At 37.4% G+C, this 22,084-nt stretch overlaps 1 protein-coding gene across 1 annotated transcript in view; it reads right to left on the bottom strand.

Annotated features, from left to right (window-relative positions):
• The window catches only part of LOC149258402 (glycine-rich domain-containing protein 2-like), a 93,718-nt gene that overhangs the window by 14,831 nt on the left and 56,803 nt on the right, over positions 1–22,084 (bottom strand). The window lies entirely within an intron of this gene.

The raw sequence follows: 22,084 nt of genomic DNA, 5'->3' as shown, positions 1-22,084 counted from the left end.
GCAAAACAAAAAATGATTACGTAGTTTTGTTTTGTTTTACTAGCCATCCCTTACAAATTAAATTTTACATGGTTGCTAGATGGTGCAAATGAACTTTAGAAATACCAGAAGAGGATAGAAATAGCAAAGGAACGTTTATAAAAGAGAGGTGTTATTATACATTGTGTTAGAATTGGAATAGACATTAAAGCATTGCGGAAGAATTGTAATAGACACTAAAGCAATTATTGTCTACTCTCTTATTTTCTATTATGGATCTATTATGATTTTATCAGTGGTGTTTAATATCATTTTTTTAGTATATGATTTTTTTTTGTTTTCCCATTTTCTATCACGGTATAGATGCAGGTCTAGACTTAACTCCAACTCCATGGTGGAGCCAAATGAGCATGTGTTACATAGTGTTTTGTTACACCTCTTGCACTTCCTTGTGACATACCCCAAAATGCCCGAAACATGACCATAATGCAGTGTACTCATTCATATATGCAGTTCAGATCCTTCCTAAGACATTGATTGGAAAATGCCTTGAGCTCCCCTGAAGGAAATAACTCTTAAACCCTAATTTGAGAATCATCGCTCTTATGAGACTAAAAACCACGATGGTTGCCTGTTGCACTATACTAGACCCGCGATGGCATCGCTCTGTTTGCTCATATACCCATGATGATCCCAAAAAGGCAATTTTCCTAAAGAGGATGAGAAGCTTCTAAAGCGGCAAGTTGGAGGTTGTTTGGCATAGATGAGATCAAATTCTCCCAACTTGGCCTCTTGGTCTTATCTCTATGAGCTAGCTCCTTGAGATGAGGGCCTACTGCTATCTTTGGAGACATCCTAACTCCCTTTCCTAGCCTATATATTCATCCTCTCCCATTCCCAAATGGTTTGGAGGTTGGTTGGTCTATGTCTATTTTCACCCTTATGCTAAGATTGCGCCTATATGCCACTCATTTGGCTTGGAGAAGGAGAGCTTAGCTTGGACTTGGATATTCATTCAAAGAGAGCCTATCAACATCAAGGCTTGGTTGTATGCTTCCCCTTATTTTCTATTAATATACAACTACTCATTCATTTTCCCTAAATGTGTATGCTCATGTATCATTTAGCTTAACGTTCCTTGATCTATTAAGTAGGTTGTTTTGAATATTCTATTTGTATTTGCATGCTTTGTTGTGTCTTGATATCTTGTGGAGGTGCATAAATGCTGAGTGCAGCAAGAACGAGCCCGTGACGTAAGTAATCCAAGGTCTTCAACAAAGAAGATCGAAATAGCACCAGAACAAGGTAGGCCATATTCTTCGTCTCTAAATTGCAACTTAGGAAAGTGTCTAGTAGATTGTCACTTCGGTTTCTAGATCCACTCATTGGGCTAGAGGGATAGTCTTTGTTCGTAGAGAGGATTTACCGAGACAACGGAGCGTGTGAGATGTAGTCCTTTGAAGTTCTCTTTAGAGTAGTTTGGAATAGATTAGTATAAGTGAGAATAAAGTTGTTCTTGAGTGTTTGTGAATAGAATGTACTTAGAATAAAGAGACGAGCATAGTCAAAGTCTGGCAGGGTTCTGCTCATACCCTTTTTGAAACATGGAAGTTTTGAATTGTTGGTTCTCTTTGTGTTGGGTACTCAAGTAAAGAGCCACCAAGTCATTAAGGAAAATTCAAACAAAAAAGAAGGCTATGTGTGAGACCTTCATAGATGAGTGCCCACGTGTGCCTCAAGTGACATCAAGATGGTGACCATGGTGGAATCCCCATCGTAATAAATGTGCTGAAAGAGTGATGTTTTTGGATTTCTACCCAAACATAGGGGCAACTCACCTGTCGTGCAAGAGAGAGTGTCGAGAAGGAAGTTAGGCGACATGGGTACTAATGAGCCAAGCGCGTCACAATGGACTGAATGTGTTGGAATAAGTTGATGAGTGTGCCTAAGGGATGCACCCATACTGCATAAAGCAGCATGAAGGGACTGCATGCTTTCAAATTTAATCGAAGATTTGGTGACGAGGTAGGTCAGCTAAGATGAGAGGTGGAACAAATACGTTTAGCTAACAAGATTGCATGAGTATTTGTTATGGAGTTACAATGGTCTGTGAGTTGGGCTGAGTAGCCGAGGGTTTGCAACCTGTCAACTACCCTCATGCATGGACAGATATAAATGAACGGAGACTCAGAGAGGGGAAAACATACAACAAGGACACAACAAAAAAACAATGGACAAGACAACCAAGAAGCAATGAACATGTCCAACTAAAGGAGTAGGGCAGAACCAAGAGGGGTTTAGGATTTGGAAATCCAAGGTCTAATCGAGGTCACACAGGGTGAAGTCCACCCTACCAGGTGTAGGGTTGGGTGAGGGTTTTGATGAAGAGTTGAGACAATTAAGTGGAATGGTCTTCGGTATAGTTTGAGGTGTGTCCAAGGTTATATCCGAGAAAAGTTGCAAGTCTGAGGGTTTTTAGGGCGTGGGTAGATGTTGTAACTTGCCAAGTAGACGAGTAGGGTCAGTGCAACTCGAGGTTACTAAAAATGACCTGAAGTGACCCAAGGTGGAACCAAGGGTGTATTTCTAAGAGCGGTTCTTTTCTTGCATTTAGAGAGGTGGGTAGGGAGCAACCCAAGCCTCCTCCTTGTCGTTGTAACATTGAATACTTGTATATTTGGGTTGTAATATAAGTATTGGAGGTTATGACCCTCCACCCTATATCTTTTTTAATGTTGGATGGTTGTGTATATGCGTAAATTCATGAATTATGGTTAAATGATTTATGCATATAATGATGAAGTGAATGTGCAATTGTATTTGTGTGAATGGTTACACGTTTATTATGCACACATTAATAACTAATCACATAGACAAAAGTATAATCGTGGAGAATTAGTCTAAGTGTAGTACTCACAAGTTGGTCATGTCATTGCCAAGGAACCACACTAGTGCCACAAGCTTAGAGGTCATAGTGCACCATGACTCATGGGAATGCTCTGAGGGCATGACTAGTGTTATTGGATATTTTTTTGTGGTGGGATCCACACCACCAAGGGAGGTGGCATATCATAACTTGTTGTGGAGATGGATTGCAGAGTTCAACCTGTGACAAGTTTGATAATGAGCCAACATAGAGAATATCAGTGAGATAGTGTTTGAGCGGGATTATCTAGTGGTCATTGTATCATTTGAGGAAGTGATTTATAGGGATTGTAGGTTGGAGGATTTTTTCTATGTGGGGTGATCAGGGTATATCTGTGATCAATTTCCATAAGGATAATATTAGGTTTGCTTCTATTTTTATTGGGATTGGTTATCACAGGCATTTGTACAAGGTTTGTGACTTGGTTTTCTATAGCTAAAAAAGATGGATGGTTCAGATGTTGAGAGCAATGTTACCTTAATGCATTAATGAAATATTTTCTTGATCTCATCCCTCAATTGTTAGAATGGAACTAGGTTTATGGAGAGATGATGGATCAACTTGAAGAGAAGGTGAATGATCTTGATTCTTTGGTCAATGAGCAATATGAGACAATTATATTATTCAAGAATCTTTTGGGGAAGAACTCTTCCAACACTTCAATTAGAGTGAAGGCCAAAGAACCAAAGACATATGAAGGTACAAGGAAATTTTTGTTGGGATACAAATCAGTATTTGTGTTAAATGAGTGGATGCTTAGACAAAGTGCAAGTTGGAATTGTTGCTACATATTTGGCAAGGACAAAAAATATTTGGTGGGGATCTAGGATGGAAGACTTGACAACTGGATATAGTTCTCATAGTATCACTATATGGTAAAAAAAGAAGGAAGCTTCGTATGTATAGTTTGTACTAGAGAATCAATCATGGATCGCAAGGAATAGGCCGAGGAGTCTAAAACAAATAGGAGGCATTTGGTCCTACATCAAAGGGTTCTCAGGGATCATGTTGGATATCAAGGATATGTCAAAGGAGGATTGATTGTTTAATTTTATGGTCATGGGACACATATTCCAAGTTGAATGATGGGTAAAAAGTTATAATGAGCATCACTTGCAGTTTATTAATGGCTATGGAAATTGGCAAAGGCATTGGCAAAGACAAAGAGGCAATAAATGGCATTTAATTAAGGAAATAAAGGAAAATAGGAGAAAAGGAACATGAAGAGACACAAATATGCATGCAAGGGAAATTAAAGAGAGAATGAAGAAAAATGAAAGAAAAAAGGAAAAAGGAAAGGAAGAGACTAGACATCAATGATAAAAAGGTATCAGAGAAACAAGTCACAACTTTTGTTAGTTCAATTTTGGTTCTCTCCTTCCACACTATTACACTCTTGCACACTTATAGCATTTTTGGAGCATCCTGGCATTCACTTGGACTTGGAGAAATTAAGCAAAGGACAAGCAAGGAATTGGTGGGTAGTTAAAAAGAAGATTGGATCAACAAATACAACATGAATACATTGCAAGTAATAGGTTGCATGTGTGATTTCCTTGTCAAGGTTTGGATGTATGGTATATGCATGTTGTTCTTTGGTTATTTGTTTTCATTGGCATGTGATTTGTCTAGATTGACAGTGGTTTCAACCTTGCCTTGCCATTTCCTAGATAGCCATGATGCAGTGGGTCCCCCATTTGGATTACTAATTGGTTATTAGGTTCCCTATGGTTGTGGGTTGGAATAGAATCTCTAGAGGCCTAGAATAACTTGCGTTTCCTAGATGTTTTGGGTTGAGATGGTAGTTATATAGAGAACTATAACAAATTGGGTACCTGGAGGCTGTGGGTTAATATATGAGTCCTTGAAGCTTTGGAAAACTTGGGAAGAGACCGATTTGGTTTGGTATTAGTGATTTCTGGATCGTTTAGGTGAAATCATTGTGGTTTAGGGTTGAGGTGGTTTGGCCTCTGGAAGCCCTTGTTGGTTCTATTTTGGCTTAACCCATATGATCCCACATTCATGCTTGGAATATAGCATAGGGGTGATTGACTGAAAGAGATATTTGGTTCAACTCAATCTATGGTCGGGTGGTATGTGGAATTCCTTGACTTCGTTGGTTTTTGCATATGTTAATATGAGATATTCTCTTATTGTGATTGATGATTGTATGTACTGGTTATTGTGTCAATCTTATGGCTGATTTGTCATGGTTTCTATTCTGGTTATTGCTGGTTATATGCATGGTTCTATGATGTCCTCTAGCTATGGATCTTTTTTGTGATTTGATAAGTGATTGAATGGTTGATGAATGCATATGATCACAAGTGTTGTTGTAACTATATCCAGAGCTCATTGGACCTTCTTGATAATTCTCCGATGAAGTTCAGAAATTTATAATCAAATATGCATTAATGACTTGTAGCTTTTATGTTTAATATTTATTTGAAAAAATTTGTATCATGTATTGGCATGTATTGGTTAAGATCTTGCTTGAGTATTGGATTTTTAGACTTGTTATCACCTTAGACATGAATCTGGAAAATTCTGGGCAGTGGCATGTAGGCCAACCTTGAAAAAGTGGCACAAATCTCATAACCGCATGCACAAAATAGAGAAATTTTGGTTATAAATGCATGGAGGTAGGCTTATGCATGCGGTTGGAGCCTTTCAACTGCATGCACAACTTGGAAAGGACGTGGTTGGGGTGTTAAGCTTGCGAAAATAAGTTCTGGCTTAGGATCTGAACATTATAAGTTATTGGATGACTTTTGGGTGATTTGGTGTTTTTGAGAAATGTCAGTGAGCTTCTAGTTTGTAGGCCTCGTCCATAAATGGAACTTGGAGGTTGGGTCATCTCATACTAACACTCAACTCATGTTACCCTGGAGATCTTGTAAAAGTGAGTAAATGTGGGAGGAGGTGTTATAGAGTGGTATCAAAGAGGGTTTCATTCTCTTTTGGTGATATCTGATACCACAGAGTGGTATCAGAGTAGGTTTCGTTCCCTCCAACCTTTCCTGATACCCGTGTTATAGATTTTTATTACAACAAGATTGCAACACTTGACCTCAGGGTGAATGTGATTTTTATGCATGCATGTCAGTTGTCTACATGTTTACTATGCATGCATTGTTATGGTTATGGTTATGATATTCATGTATGAGTTGGTATACTCTTGATATTGTGTCGTACTAATTTGAACTGACTTATACAGATGTGATAACCTCCCCTAAGATACACTGAGGTATGATTTTGATTGTCTTCTATTTGGTTTATCTAACATTGTATGATTGTAGGAAATAGAAGATCATAGATGAAGAGAATATTGGTGGACTAAAGTTTGCATGACTCCCTTTATAGGCCTGAGGTGAATTCAATGGAATTAGAAAGGTTAGTTGAGAAACAAGTAGAAGAGTATTCTCTTGATCTCATAGATACATTGAGGACTCTGAGGGAAAATATTAGAAGTTGCAAGGTAGATAATAACATGTTAATTGAGGCACAGGAAAGACTTGTAAGGGCTCAAGAAAAGAAAGCAAAAGTCAATGCGGTGATTCTTCAGAGTCTTTCAGATCTATAGAAGTAGGGACAGATGGGGATCATTCATGGACATGAAGAAGAGACTAATGGGGCATATGGAAGTAGGTTTTAGAGAAGACACAATATGGATAGAGATGGTACAGTGAGAGGTGGTAGATATTTGGATACACCTGATAGTAGGGGTAGTACCTATGGATTTCATTCTAGTTCTGGTTTCGAGAGACATCATCAAAATCACTACTATCATCCATATAGGAGGAGTGAGAAGGGATATTTTCCAGAAGAGTTCAATATTAGGTCAAAACTCCTAATTTTGATGCAAAAATTAAGAAATCAAAAGATGTAGAAGCATGGCTGCTTGGGATGAAGAATTTCTTCAGATTGCATGAGTATTCAGAGAACATGAAAGCCAAGATAACTACCTTTAGTCTCAAGGGGAAATCAAACATCTAGTGGGAATACGTGAATCATGTCAGAGGCATTAGAGAAGGGGAGTTGATTTGGGATTAGTTTGAGAGACTCTTCAAGAAGAATCACTTGTCTGAAAGATACTATGATGAAAAGGCCAAGGAATTATATGAGTTGAAGATGGGTTCTATGATAGATGATGAGTACACAAGTAAATTTATGGATCTATTGAGGTATGTGGCTTATATTAAGGATGAGAAAGTGAATATTCAAAGGTTCATTAGTGGGTTTCCAATAAAATCCAAACACCAAATTGAGTTTGATGAGCCTCGGTCACTGGAAGAAGCCATCAGAAATCTCAAGAATTGTTATGAGAAGTCAGAGTGCAAGCCTGAGTTCAAGCGTGACTAGAAAGGGAATAAAATTATAAAGGAAAATAACCTAAGAAGTGAGGAAGACCTGAAGATGTAAGTGACAAGGAAAATGTAGCACCTTATAAAAAGTTCAATGTAGTTGAGAGAGTATATGGGTCTCAACCTGAGGAGTTGAATAAAGGTGTGGAAAAAATCCTTTGGGGTGTTGGACTTATGGTGGAGAGAATTGCAAGAGTGAGTTCCCATCGCATCAGGGTGGAAAACCTCATATTTACAATGCTCAAGAGGCACATACAATTGGGGATGCTCGTCAGAGTATTCCTTGAATTTATGTAGAAGTGGATAACAAGCAGGGAGATCATCAGGCATCCATCATTAAGATGGAAGGTAAGCTTTGTGATCAAGACGTTTCTATTTTGATTGATTTTGGATCGAATTATAGTTATAGTAGTACCGACCTAGTGGAAAAGTGTTGCTTGAACAAAGAAGTGCATGTAAAATCTTGGTTGGTATAGTTGGCTACCAAGAGAAAGATAAGAGTTTATTATTGGGTGAGATCTTATGAATTTGATCTTAATGGCATGCTTACATTATCACATCTAAATTTGCTTCTTTTGGATTCATATAGTATGATTTTGGGCATGGACTAGTTTTTCATTCACAAGACCAAGGAAAAATGCAATGACAAGGCAATTGAGTGCCTAGATGAGATGGGGAAGGAGAATCTTACAAGGAAAAAAGAATCCTAGCATTAGTGAGAATGGTTAAAACTATGCAAGAAAAGTGCAACAACAAGAAACGATGTTTATTTTTTGCAGTGCATATTTCTAGTGTTAAAGGGAATGATGTTGAGGATGATGAAGTCCTGAAGAGGTATTCTATCTTGCAATAGTTTCAAGATGTGTTTCCTATATAGATTCTAGAGTTACTGCCTCATAGGGAAGTTGAATTTTGTATTGAGTTGATGTCGGGAGCACACTAACATGTAAGGCACTGTAAAGGATGAGCACTTCGGAGTTGGTGGAACTGAAGTTGCAACTTAAAGAAGTTCTTGATAAAGCATACATAAGACCAAGCGTGTCATCTTGGGTTGCACTAATGTTGTTTGTAAGGAATTAGGATGGTACTCTCATATTATGTATTGATTATAGGTAGTTGAATAAAGTGACTATGAAGAAAAGGTATCCATTGTTGCAGATCGATGACTTATTTGATCAGTTGAAGGGAGCAACAATGTTTTCGAAGATTGATTTGAAATCAGGATATCATTAGGTGTGCATCAAAGAATAAGACATCTACAGGCTTGCATTCTATACAAGGTATGGGCATTATGATTTCGTAGTGGCTCCTTTTGGTATTACTAATGTTCCAACCACCTTCATATGTTTGATGAAAATTGTGTTGTTTCCTTCTCTGAACAAGTTTGGGATAATATTTGTTGATGATATATTGGTATATTCGATGAATTAGGAAGAGCATGCAGAGCACTTGGCAACAACATTGAGATCATTGAGAGAGCATAAGTTGTATTCCAAGCTCAACAAGTGCAGTTTCTTTCAGTCTTAGATTCACTACTTGGGACATGTTGTTTCCAAGGAAGGGATAACAATGGACTCAGAAATGATTAAATCCATCATGGAGTGGCCAACTCCTAGGAATGTGGATGAGATCAAATCATTCATGGGACTAGTAGGTTATTATAGGTGGTTCATCAAAAACTTCTCAAATATTGGTTATCCTATTACATCCTTGCGGAGCAAAGGAAATAATTTTGAATGAACGGAGGAGTGCGAAACTAGTTTTTAGTAGTTGAAGCATTTTCTTACAAATTGTCCAATTTTGAAGATTGCAGATCTTGACAAGGAGTTTGTGGTTTGCACAAATTCTTGCAAGGAAGGACTTGGTGGATTCTTGACGTACGAAGGACATGTGATATGCTATGAATCAAGGAAACTGAATGAGCACGAGTGGAACTATGTGACTCATGATATTGAGTTGGAAATTATCATTAATGTATTGAAGATGTGGAGACATTATATCCTTGGAAGGAGGTTTGTTCTAACAAGTGATCATAGTGGACTGAGGTACTTGTTTGACCAACCCAATCTGAGTGCTAGGCAAGCTAGTTGTTGGTTAACCTTAGTGAGTTTGACTTTGAGATCAGGTACATTAAGGGAAAGGAGAATAGGGTTGCATATGCTTTTAGTATAAGAATCTAGGTGAATCATATTTCAGTTGTGAGCTCTTATGGGACAGATTTATAGGAGCGGATCTTGCATGTAGGGAAACATGATGATAAGTACTAGTAGTTGAAGCAGATATTGCAGTAGTAGGGTAAAGGTGATAAAGAAGAGGACTCGAGTATCACCTCATAGTAGATAGCTTGGTCAAATTCAGAAACATGATCTATGTACTAGATAGAAATGAGTTAAATTAGCTTATCTCGAGGGAGTTTCATGTTAAGCTATATTCAGACCACTCAAAATACCAGAAGACTTTGATAGTTGTTAAGAAGTTCTATCATTGGCCGAACTTGAAGAAAGAGGTGGTTGAGTTTGTAGCAAGATGTTTGGATTTTCAGCATGTAAAGCAAAATGTAAGCATCCAGCTAGTTTGTTGCAGCGTATTTCGATTCCAAAATGGAAATGGGAGGTCATTTCCATGGAATTCATTATAGGTTTGCCAAGGAAATCGAGACAACATGATTCCATTATGGTTTTGGTTGATAGGTTGAGCAAGGTATCTCACATCATTGCAGTGAAGTCTACAAATTCATCTAGTGAGGTGGATGTAATCTTCATTAGGAGATAGTGAGGTTGCATGGAGTTCCCAAGAAGATTGTATCAGAAAAATATGCTAAGCTCACTTCCATGTTTTGGAATGAGTTTTTTGTAAGCTTGTGGATAGTCAGCTTTTAGTACAACTTGTCATCTGCGGATAGATGGACAGATAGAGAATGTTAACATTATCCTTGAGGATACGTTGAGGATGTATATCATGCATAAACATAAGAAGTGGGAGGAGTATCTGCAACTAGTAGAGTTTTCATATAATAATGGGTATCAGGAATCCTTGAGGATGAGTTCATTTGAGGCTCTCTATGGGCAGAGTTGTAATACTCCTACCAGTTGGAGTGATCCAATGAACAAGGTGTTGATTGAACCAAATATGTTGGTTGATATGGAGCAGGAGATGCAAGTTATTAGAAGGAATTTGAAGGTAACACAGGACGAATAAAAGAGTTATGAAAATAAGCATAAAGAATTAAAGGATTTTCAAGTTGGAGAGCATGTGTACTTGTGCGTTAAGCTAAAGAGGAGATCCTTGAGAATCAGGTCATGTGCCAAGATAACACCTCAGTATTGTGGGCCTTTTGAGATCCTTGAGAGGATTGGACTAGTGACCTACAAACTTGCACTACCACCAATAATGAAACTCCATAATGTTTTCCATGTTTCATTGCTTAAGGGGTATGTGCAAGATGTTGATCATGTGATTGATTGGTCTTTGTTGCAGGTGGAACCAAAGGGATAATTCTAGCCATAGTCATAATGCTTTTTGTAGTAGAAACATCCCATGCTCCAGAACCGAGCAATAACACAGCTTTAAGTGTAGTGGAATCACTTTGGTCTCGAAGAATCTACACGGTTGATGGTTGATCAGATGTAGGCCTTGTATCCTTCCTTATTTTTTGGTTGAGAAAATGTGTTTGGTAAAAATGTTTTGATTATATATATTTATATATGCATATGTATATTGTAAATATTGAAATGAGTTGTGTTATAAAGCTCCAATAAGCAATATGTTGTAAATATTGCATCAAGCTATATTATAAAGCTCCAATAAGCAGTATGGTGGTCATGTTTTAAGAAATTTGGTATGTTGTAAATACTACATCAAGTTGTGTTATAAAGCTCCATAGGAAATATATTTTGCTGGTTACAACCATCATAAAACATCGAGGATGTTGTTCCCCCAAGGGGGATGGGTTTGTAATAACCCCTGGTTGATTTTCCATGTAAATAAAATAAGACCAAGGTCATGGGACTTATTCCAAGTTTAATTGTGGGAAAAACATTATAGTGGGCATCACTTGTGGTCTATTAATGACTATGAAAATTGGCAAAGCAATTGGAAAATGCAAAGAGGCAATGAATGTCATTTAATTAAGGAAATAAGATGATAGGAGAAAAGGAAGATGAAGAGACACAAATATGCATTCAAGGGAAATTAGAGAGAAAGTGAAGGGAAGTAAAAAAAGAAAAAGAAAAAAGGAAAGGAATATACTAGACATCAATTATAAAAGGAATCAAAGAAACAATTCATATCTTTTGGTGATTGCAAATTTTGTCAGTTTAGTTTTGGTTCTCTCCTTCCACACTCTTACACTCTTGCACACTTAGAAATTTTTTTGAGCATCCTAGCATTCAGTTGGAATTAGAGAAAGCAACCAAAGAACAAGCAAGGAATTAATGGGAAGCAAAAAGAAGATTGGATCAACAACTACAACATGGATACATTGCAGGTAAGAGGTGGCATGTGTGTTTTCTTTATTGAGATTTGGATGCATGGTATTTGCATGTGGTCTTTGGCTATTTATTGTCATTGGCATGAGATTTCCCTAGATTGATGGTGGTTTTAGCCTTGCCTTGTCATTTCCTAGATAGTCATGATGCAGTGGGTTCCCCATTTATATTTATGGTCAGTTCTCAGGTTCCCTATGGTTGTGGGTTGGGATCTAATATTTGAAGCCCTGGAACAACTTGGGTTCCTTGGAGGCTATGAGTTGATATGGTAGTTCTTTGGAGTCATGTAAAAACTTGGGTTCTTGGAGGTTATGGGTTGAGATAAGAGTCCCTCAAGTCCGTTGACAGTGTTGGATCTTGCAAATATGAAAGGGGGTCTCCCCAATAAAATCTCCCAATTAGAATTCACATCATTTAGTGTAGGAGTTGTTATCCTCCATAATGTCCTAGGTTGATGAGGAGATTGATGGAGGTAACCACAAACCAAGCTTTCAGTTTGGTAGCTAGCCCTATCAAACCAGAGATGGATCTCTCTACGATATCACAACCAAAGAATTGACTAGAATATAAAAGGATTTTAGGCTAGATATGCTAGGCTTAGGTAGGTTTTGAAAATTTAAGGTTTTGATGCTGTATAAGGGAGAAAAACTAGGTAGCTAGGTTAGAGGATCAAAGGGTTACAACGGAAAAGATATAAGGAGCAAGGTAGAAATAATTTTGTGATGGATATTAGGGTTTTTCAGTGTAATATAGTTTTTAGAAGAAGCAAAAGGTATTAATTAGCATGAAACATGAATTCATTAAGCAAGAAAGAAAGTAACACACAATGATATTTCCATCAAAACAGAGCTTTATGCAAAGAATTATGTTTATAAACTGTAAGGAAAACCATTGAAGAATTGATGAATGGAAATAGAAGATGCATATCTTTCATATAAAGCTATAATATTGAAAAAACAACATCACAAACTTAATGCACATGAATTCCTAGATAATAGTTACAAACTGTATCCTTTGATTTCTAGAAAATATCCAAGTACAAGCTACAATAGTTCTCTCCTCCGATGTCCAAATTGTTCTATCACTGAGAAAATGATACATAAATACCAAAAAAACATCTCCCCACTCTCATGGGTTGAATCCATGACTCTAGGAACTGATCCGTGAGGTGTTCTAACCAAACCCTAATGTCTAGGGAGGTTTAAAAAAACTTCTCCATTTAACTTTGACTCTAACCACTCTCATAAATGAGACCAAATTTACATCAAAACCACTTACAAAGTCTAATCATATTTACACTAGGATTACTCAATTACATCATTTACATAAGTGAAAAATTCAAACTAGGTCAAACTGATGAAGAAACTAGCCTCCTGAAAAAAGCGTAGCAAATCTAGAAAAAACACAGCGTGGATTGCAAAAAGTGTAGCGTGAGATTACAAGCCACTTTTGGAGGCCTTCTTGAACTCCAAATTGGGATCATGATAGATCATTGGAAATATCTTTCTGTCTACTACAGATTGGAATCCTCAAGCACTAAAAATGATCATGTATAGCCCCTCAAAACTAAATTCTCCCAAGACTAGTCAAAAAGCATAGTGTGGCCTCCAAAAACAGGGTAAAAAAGTATTTTTTAGGTGGTTTTGGGCTATTTTCACCCTGCAAAAGCTGATGAATTGGGTTTCCAGGTGTCCAAATCTGATGTATAAGTCAAGATATATCTAACCTCGTAAATTTTATGGCATTTATAGCCCTCTAGAAAAAGTGCAGCGTGGCCCACGCTACACTTTTGGCAGGGTGATTGTGGCAAAAATTGCCAAATTTCTACGAAAATAGGGCTGAAAGGTGGGGAGATATCTCTTTAACCATAAATAATTTTGAAAATATGAGAGAAATTTTTGTTATTTTGCATGTTTTGAACAAAAAACTCCTCTCGTTTTCAAAAATAACTTCCCATTTGTTCAGAATCCAAGTTTTTAGTTGGTCACAAAAATACTGAGAAACTCTCCCGTAGCAAGTGTATTTTGGGCATTTCTCTCAAATAATAACACTTTTGCATAAAATTAAGGAGGTTTTTGTTACTTGGCCTATTATTGACAAAAAATTCTTTCACTTTTGTAAAATTATTCTCCATTTGGTCAGAAAAATATTTTGAAACAAAACTATCCCTATGTGTAGCAAATGGCTTCAAAGAGAAAAGGGACTTTTTTGCAAATGGAGGGAGACGAAGGGGTTTAAGGGTGTCTAAATTCTTGGGAATTTTTTTGGGGTAGGGATAGATGTCGGGGAGTGTAGGGAGGTGGAATTTCTTGAAAAGAGTAAGGGACATGTGTGAAAAAGTCCAAAACACAGTGCTAGCCTAGAAATTTGCAAAAACACAACATTGAGCTAGGGTTTAGGGAAAATGAGGGGAAATGAAGGGAATGGGTATGGGAAATGGTTGGGAGGGTATATAAGGTATGTGTGGGGGTTATGGAACATAAAACTAGGATTTTTCTCATTGCAATGAAGCAAAATCATTTGGAGACCAAAAGCACAATGAAACCCTAGGAGACATAGTTTTACTGAGTTTTTCAAAATGAAGGATGCATACGAGGTGACATATGTTTACTTAGTTTTCAAGGAGATGATTAAACCTATGAATGCTGAAATGAAACCCTTTTTATGCTTTGGACGGTCCTTGTCGCTTGAAAGTTGATCTTTTGTTTGGTAGTGGCATGACATCATATGTCCCTTTGAGAAATGATGAGACGAGGTAGTGTACTACAACATTGTCTTATTTGAAATAAAAAATTACCTTTACCTTTATTTTTCTTTCCCTAAGCTGCTAACTCCCTTTACTCACTGAATCACATGATGGACATGTTTTTTGTTTTGACATATGGTATCAAGATGACACATGGAGTGAAACCTTAGACCATGACCTAAAATGAGAAATTTAACCATTTCATGACCCAAGACACTTGAATGAAGATATGATACCTCAAAGAAGATAATGACCATGATGAGTGATGAATACCATGAGTAAGTGAAGGGAGAAGCAGTGACCTAGACACAACAACCAGTGACCAAATTTTATTTTGAAATCTAATGAAATGATAAAATTTGACTTGAGACCCATAACAAAACTTGGTAAAAGCATATTTCATCACTTGTGACAGGAAAAATTGATTGACAATAACAAGAGCCCTTCTAGAAATAAGGCACAATTGCCATTTTTATTAGATATTTTCCTTGGCTAGTGTTTGGTCAATTTAGTGTGTCCTAAATTGCTATTTAAAATGTCAATCCGAGAGTCGTAAACTGCTGAAGTGAAGTGCACTGTATATGCAAGATAACCGATTTCTTAGTTCTTTGTCGTTTTTGAGTTTTTGGTTTGTTTTCGGGTTTATCTTCTGTTGATTCCCTAATGTGAGATGACAGAATTGAAAGTCAAGTATGATGGCAATGGTGACTTCTACAATGATTTTCCAAACTTTAAAGTTCTAAAAAAGGTTTCAAAACTTGCTGTGATGAAATCAATTCCTAAGAGAAAATAAAAATGTACCAAAACAGTGAGCTAGTGACAATGAAGCCCAGTATCCTTGCTGCTATATAAAAAGAGAAAAAAACTGAACTTAAAGCAATTCAAAAATTGTAAGCAAAGTAAACTAAATCATACTACTTCAACTCATATTCTGACCCCTCACCATTCGACTCGCTCTGGCTATAAGAGGTAATCATGAACAAATTGAGTAATCTGATATCTAAATTGCATGAAATGAAACTGCATAAAATGAAACTAAGATTAAACTACGCTTTCATACTTCAATCCCTGAAAATGACATGAGTAGTCTAATCACTAACTTGTAGAAAAGTAAGCTAAATCATACTACATCAACTTATATTCTGATCCCTCACTATTTGAGTCGCTCTAGCTATAGGAGGTAATCATAAACAAATGGAGTAATATGATGTCTAAATTGCATGAAGGTAAATGATCAAAACAGAACTAAAAGAAATGACAATGCTGGAATTAAAACTTAGAAAATAAATCAGCCGAAGGACAAGATGATTTCATGTCATTAGTCATTAAAAACTATGTGAAATTGCCCGGGCTGTCTACAAGAACCTGAAAGAAAAACACTGATCAGTTAACAATCATGAGAAAGCATAAAAGAAAGTATGGGCAACAGTTAATACGAATATTAGAACAGTGTAATATATGTAGAAGCAAATGATTATGGAAACAATAACATAACGAAGGAAAGCAAGAAAATATACAGTAGTTATAGAGCCTTGGTGTATAGGGGCCTTCTGCAACCTCGGCCAATGAACAATCAGTCACAAAATGAACTTTAAGAACACTGTCTTCTCATATATTAGAATGTGGTCAAAACATGAAAATAGAGCACGGCACAGTGGGCTCGTAAAATAGTCAAGATTACATATAAAAAGCTAGCTATCAAGCGTATGATAACGCGTTATTTATAACTGAGGATGCTACAACTAATTCCTAAATTCTGCGCTGCCAAACAGACACGTGAATAACCACGTCCTGAGATCTAGCAGTATGGTAGCCGTGACAATTAAATCTAAGGAGTGGTGGCTGTTCGATTTGGTTCACGGAACGGTCCATAGGTGTTAGCACATCTCTGGAGATTAAGGAATTTGCCACGCAGGTCTTCACATGGTGAAAAACAGAGTCATGCCACCACAAAACTCTTAGGTTGACCACTGCTTTGACTGCCCTTGACCATGGCTGTTTGTGAGTGATTCGGCTGAACCAAGGGGACACGCTCCATGTACACATCATTTGAAGCTTTCCCATGTGGCTGGATTCTCCAGTAGACACTTGTAACATAGACTTCAACAAAATGGCTGCGGAAACTGACAAGTTTCCGCAGCTGATTAAACAAAAATCTAGATCAAATAGCAGTCACAAGACATAGTTAGGAAACCATTTTATAAGCTCTTTTTAAACTAATATGCAATGATTTGACAGCTTGGTGGGTCAAGTAACTAAGAAAGAAGTCTGAAAAGGTGTAGAGGGAAGATGCAAGTTTGGGACTCAACATACCCCTACTGTGAAGGTGTTGCATGTCCTCATACAACCAAAATTTTAGTCATTCCCCTTTAATCCATATGTCTTGAAGCCTCTGCTAGTACATCCAGTCCTCTTCTCTTCTTTCTTGGTGCTACCACCATCCTGGTTTCCTTATTAGACATCTGAATTTGAGATTGATTAATTCTCTACTCAACTTTCTGCACTTTTTCTTCAGTTTCTTGTTCTTCTTTTGCCATAGTCCCAAATGAAGCATAGTATTATCATGAATAATTTTGTCCACTTTGCTCTGCTCCTTAAGTGCCTCATTTTCTTACTTAATATGCCTGTTTAGAACCTCTAATTCAAACACTTCTTGCTTTAAGGATTTGACTTGTGCATCTTGTGTCATGTGGGGCAGAGTGGTTGATGTACTTGGGCATGCAGCTATCTTTTCTAAAGATTCGAGGTAATCATACACCTCCTATTGACTTGGATCTATTTCGGGTGTTTTTCTTGGACTGACTTCAAATTCTTGTTGAGGAGGAGGACTGCTTTCTAGCTCTGGCCGAGAAGGGCTTTCATCAACATGTGGAGGACTAGTTTCAATACTTAGCTGAGGATGAGGTGGACTACGACTTTCTGGAGGTTTCTCGGGTGTTTCCCCACCCAAGTCGATGAAGTGGGGTCCTTTTACTTGTTTTTTCCTCTCCCTTCCTTTAAGCCTGGTGCTTCTTCTTAAATATTGTGGGCTAGTACTCCCTTCTTCTATGCTCTGTTTTCCTTTTTCCTTCTTCTTTGCTGTAGCAGCTTGTTTTTGAAGATGCACTAGTCTCTCAGACAATGTTTGATAGTCTTCCTCTATAGATGGCTCTGGTGATTGGTAGACTTCTTCTATGTTCCTTTTTCCTTTCAGTTTCCTCTGTTTTCTGTCCTTAGTTCCTTTCTCCTTTTCTTTTTGACCAACTTCTTGAGTTTTGGTAATAGGAGAGTCTTGGATTATGGCACTCTTTTCTTTTCTCCTACTCTTTCTTGGTGTCTTAGGTGTACTGCTTTCAGGTGCCTCAGATGGCTCTTGAAAGTAATTTCTTACTAAGAACCGTTCCCAGGTATCTTTGTTTTTCTTCAGTTGGTCTTCAATGAGAATCCTTACAAGTCCATGATGATATAAGTGAGGTTCTATATTTCCTATGTTCTTTTGGACTGTGGTACTCATCTTTTTCAAACTCAACAGTAAGAAATAAGGCAGATTAAGAGTTTGACTCTCTAAGAAGTTCATCAATAACCTAGCATGATACATGTACATTGCTCCAAAGCGTCCTTTGCAAGTGATAAACTTTTGGATGATTAACAGTAAGCTGGCCCATTCTTCTTTCAATGCATGAACAAGAATTCCTTTTGTAAATACAGTAACATCCATACCTGGGTTACGTAACATGATTCTCCATGCATGCTCGTCCACACTTTTGTTTTTAGACCAACGCTCACCTTCCTGGGGCAAGTCTGTGGCAGCTGCTACTGAGGCTTCAGTGACCGTGAGCTTTAATTCTCCAATTTCCACCATCTGGCCGTCGAAAGATCGTGAAAAGGCTTTCGTTACCTCCTTGTTATGGCCCTTAAATTTTTGAATGAAGCGTAGCCATTTTGCTTTCTTCAACAAATCTTTTACTTGGGGGTAACCTTCTAAATATTTAGGTCCTTTCGGTTCTGCCCTTAGTAATCGTCCCATTCTTTCCTCTGTTTTAAAATTCAACTGAAAATTCAATTGTGTGTGAGGGTTTAGCAGAGGTAAGGTGGCTCGATTGCAGGGTTTATGGCAAAAATACAGTGGTTGCAATTGGAGGATAACAGGTAACGGGAGTGTTCCATAACTGCAAGCGGAAACAGAGGATGAGCAGCCGAGGTGAGTTCACAAAATGAAGTGCGGACGCATGTGAAGAATATGGTCTTAACAGAATGGTAAGGAAATGGAGTGAAGTCGGGATTTTGAATTGAATGGCTGCGTGCGAAATGTTACACGTTTAATGAATGTCCGCGAAAAATGTGGTGGAGAGGAGCCGTAATGGAATAGGTCACATCTCATGATTACAAGTGGAGTATGAAAGTGCAGTCGACTATGAGTTAAATTCGAAAATCAATCATGAGACCGTTAAGGAGTAAATGCATGGTTTAGGGAATAATGTCGTGGGATGGTAATGGGTAATGGAGCTATCGTGATAATCATTGCACGTAGTAGAGCTCTTATGGTTTGACAACTATGCAAAATTGTGCCTTTAATTGCTATTTGAAAGAAATTTTTGCTCATACCTTTAGAATCCTTGTCATTTGTTGTCCATTAGCCTTTATTCAACTACTCTTTATTGATGATTGGAGATGCTCCATGTCTTCATAGCATATGCTCAGTCACACCTGCATTTTTATGATTATTGCACTAACATTTTGACTGTAAACTTGAAAAACAGAGTGGTGGCTGCAGAAACTGCTTCTGGCTGCAGAAGTTGCTTCCAGCTGTGGAAACTGACACAACACCCACTTGGCTGAACAAAGACAGTTAGATAATAACTAATTGAGTGGAAATGGTCCTGAAAGAGACATTTATTGATGAAATGGAATGAAATGAATGAGATGGAGTGAGATGAAGTGGAGTGAAGTGAAATAAAAATGAAATGGAGATGGAGTGGGATGGCAAATGAAGTGGAGTGAAAATGAGAAAGAAGGAGAGATTTTTTTTTGGAAAATATAGAGTGTCAGGTGTCCCTGATTTTCACTCTACATTTTCTGTATAAGACCGCCAATCAATGATTGGTTTTCAGGCTTATACAATTTTTTTTTTTTTTTTTTTTTTGAACAAAGGCTAGGCTAGTGGGGAAGAAGGATTCTTCTTCACCAGCCTTATTGCAGAATTCTCTTGGAACATTTTGACAAATTCCTCTTTTGAAAGTGGCTTATGATAAATTTTCAATCTGTGGCCATTCACAATAAGAGGAGTTTGAAATTCATCAATGGTCTTGATTCTCACCGCTCCATTGCTAAAGACTTTGTCAATCTCATATGGCCCAAGCCAATGGGTTTGAAATTTACCTTTGAAGTCTTTAAACTTGGAATCAAACAGTAGTGCCCAATCTCCCTCTTGAAACTTTTTCTCTTTGATGTATCTGTCATGCCACTTAGCTCTTTGATATTGAACTAGATCAGTTCTTAGGATTGCTTCTTGTCTGATATCATCTAGCTCATTCAACTGCTCCATTCTGTGCTTTTGAGCTTCTGATAGATCCATCCCCAACTGAACTGCCATCTTGAAAGTTTTGACTTGAAACTCAATGGGGAGCAGGACTTCTTTCCCATAAACAAGTTCATAGGGAGAATGTCTTGTTGTATTCCTCCATGTAGTTCTGTAGGCCCACAAGGCTTCAGGAAGCCTTTTTGCCCAATCTCTTCTGTGTAGATGAACAATTTTGGTGATGATGCTTTAAATAAACTTGTTTGTAGACTCCACTTGACCATTTGCTTGTGGATGGTAAGGAGTAGATTTTCTGTGCTTGATTTTTTATTCTTCCATCAGCTTCTCCATCATGTTGGATGTAAATTGGCTTCCCTGATCTGTCACAATTTCTCTTGGGACACCAAAATGAGTAAAAATATCCTCATAAAGAAAATTAATGACTGAATTTTTAGTATCAGAAAGTAATGCTTTGGCTTCTACCCATTTAGTGACATAATCAGTGCATACCAATATATACTTCTTCTGTTTAGATGGTGGATTAATGAGTCCAATGAAATCTAAAGCCCATTTTTCAAAGGGTTCGATGAGTACCTGTGGTTGTAATGGAATTTCATTTGAAAGAGTCGGTTTCCCTACTCTTTGGCAGCTGTCACACCTTTTGACATATTGTTTTGTATCTTTGAAGAGGGAAGGCCAATAATATCCTAAAGAAAGGATTTTATAGGCCGTCCTTTTGTCAGCAAAGTGTCCACCGCATGGTTCATCATGACATGCCTTGAGGATGTCAGGAATTTCATCTTCCCGAACACATCTTCTGATCACACAATCTAGCCATGTTTTAAACAATTCGTTAGAAATCCATGAATAATTTGAACTCTCCTGAATAATTCTTCTTTTTTCACTAGGAAATAAATGTGGAGGTAGCTTCCCTGTAACCAAATAGTTAGCAATATCTGCATACCAAGGAGTCTTAGTAGTTACTGCAAATAAATATTCATCTAGAAACTTATCCTCTACAGGAGAATCTTCGTTAGAATTTTGGATCCTATACAAGAAATCAGCTACTGTATTTTGTTTCCCTGGTCTATCCAACACAGTAATATTGAATTCTTGTAAAAGTAAGAGCCATCTTGTAACTCTGCCATTAGTAACAGGTTTGTTCATTAGATATCTAATTGCAGAATGATCAGTATGGCCAAAAGTTTCATAGCCTGTTATATAATGTCTAAACTTATTGATTGCATGAACAACAGCTAAGAACTCTTTTTCAGTCACAATATAGTTCAACTCAGTGGGAGTCAAATTTTTATTGGTATAGTAAATGGCATAAGGAACTGAATCCTTTTGACCCAACACAGCTCCTAGAGTTGTATCTGAAGCATCTGTAGAAATATGGAAAGGAAGTTTCCAATTTGGTCCTCTCAAAATGGGTGTTTCAGATATTCTTGTTTTCAAAGTTTTAAATGCTGATTGACAATCAGGATCCCATTTGAATTCACAGTCTTTTGTAAGTAATTTGAAGAGGGGAGATGCTATTTTGGTAAAGTTTTCTATAAATCTTCTATAGTACCCAGTAAATGCCAGAAAACTTCTAACATCTTTTTGACAATTTGGAATAGGCAACTTGGAGATGACTTCAACTTTTGATCTATCAACTTTAATTCCATCCCCTGAAATATGATGTCCCAAAACAATACCTTCAGTAAAAATCATAAAGAATTTTTCATGACTCGATGAAAGGTTTGTTTCTTTACATCTTATAAGGACTTTTTCCAAATTCTCTAATGCCTCTTCAAATGAATCACCATAAACTGTAAAATCATCCATATAAACCTCTACACAATCATGGATTAGATCAGAAAAGATTCCTAGTACTGCCCTTTAAAATGTTGCGGGTGCATTACATAATCCAAAAGGAAGTACACCGTAGGCAAAAGTTCCCCATGGACAGGTAAATGTGGTCTTATCTTGATCTTTAGGTGCTACCTGAATCTGATTATAGCCACTAAAACCATCCAAAAATGAAAAGTACTTTTTGCCTGCTAGAGCATCTAATACCTGATCGATAAAGGGTAAAGGAAA

The sequence above is a fragment of the Pinus tabuliformis genome, chromosome 6, assembly GCF_031772625.1.
Source record: "Pinus tabuliformis cultivar Carrire ecotype Pingquan chromosome 6, CPIR1, whole genome shotgun sequence".
Taxonomy (NCBI): domain Eukaryota; kingdom Viridiplantae; phylum Streptophyta; class Pinopsida; order Pinales; family Pinaceae; genus Pinus; species Pinus tabuliformis.
Note: the sequence above shows the minus strand (reverse complement) of the source record. Positions and strands in the feature narration are given on the sequence as shown.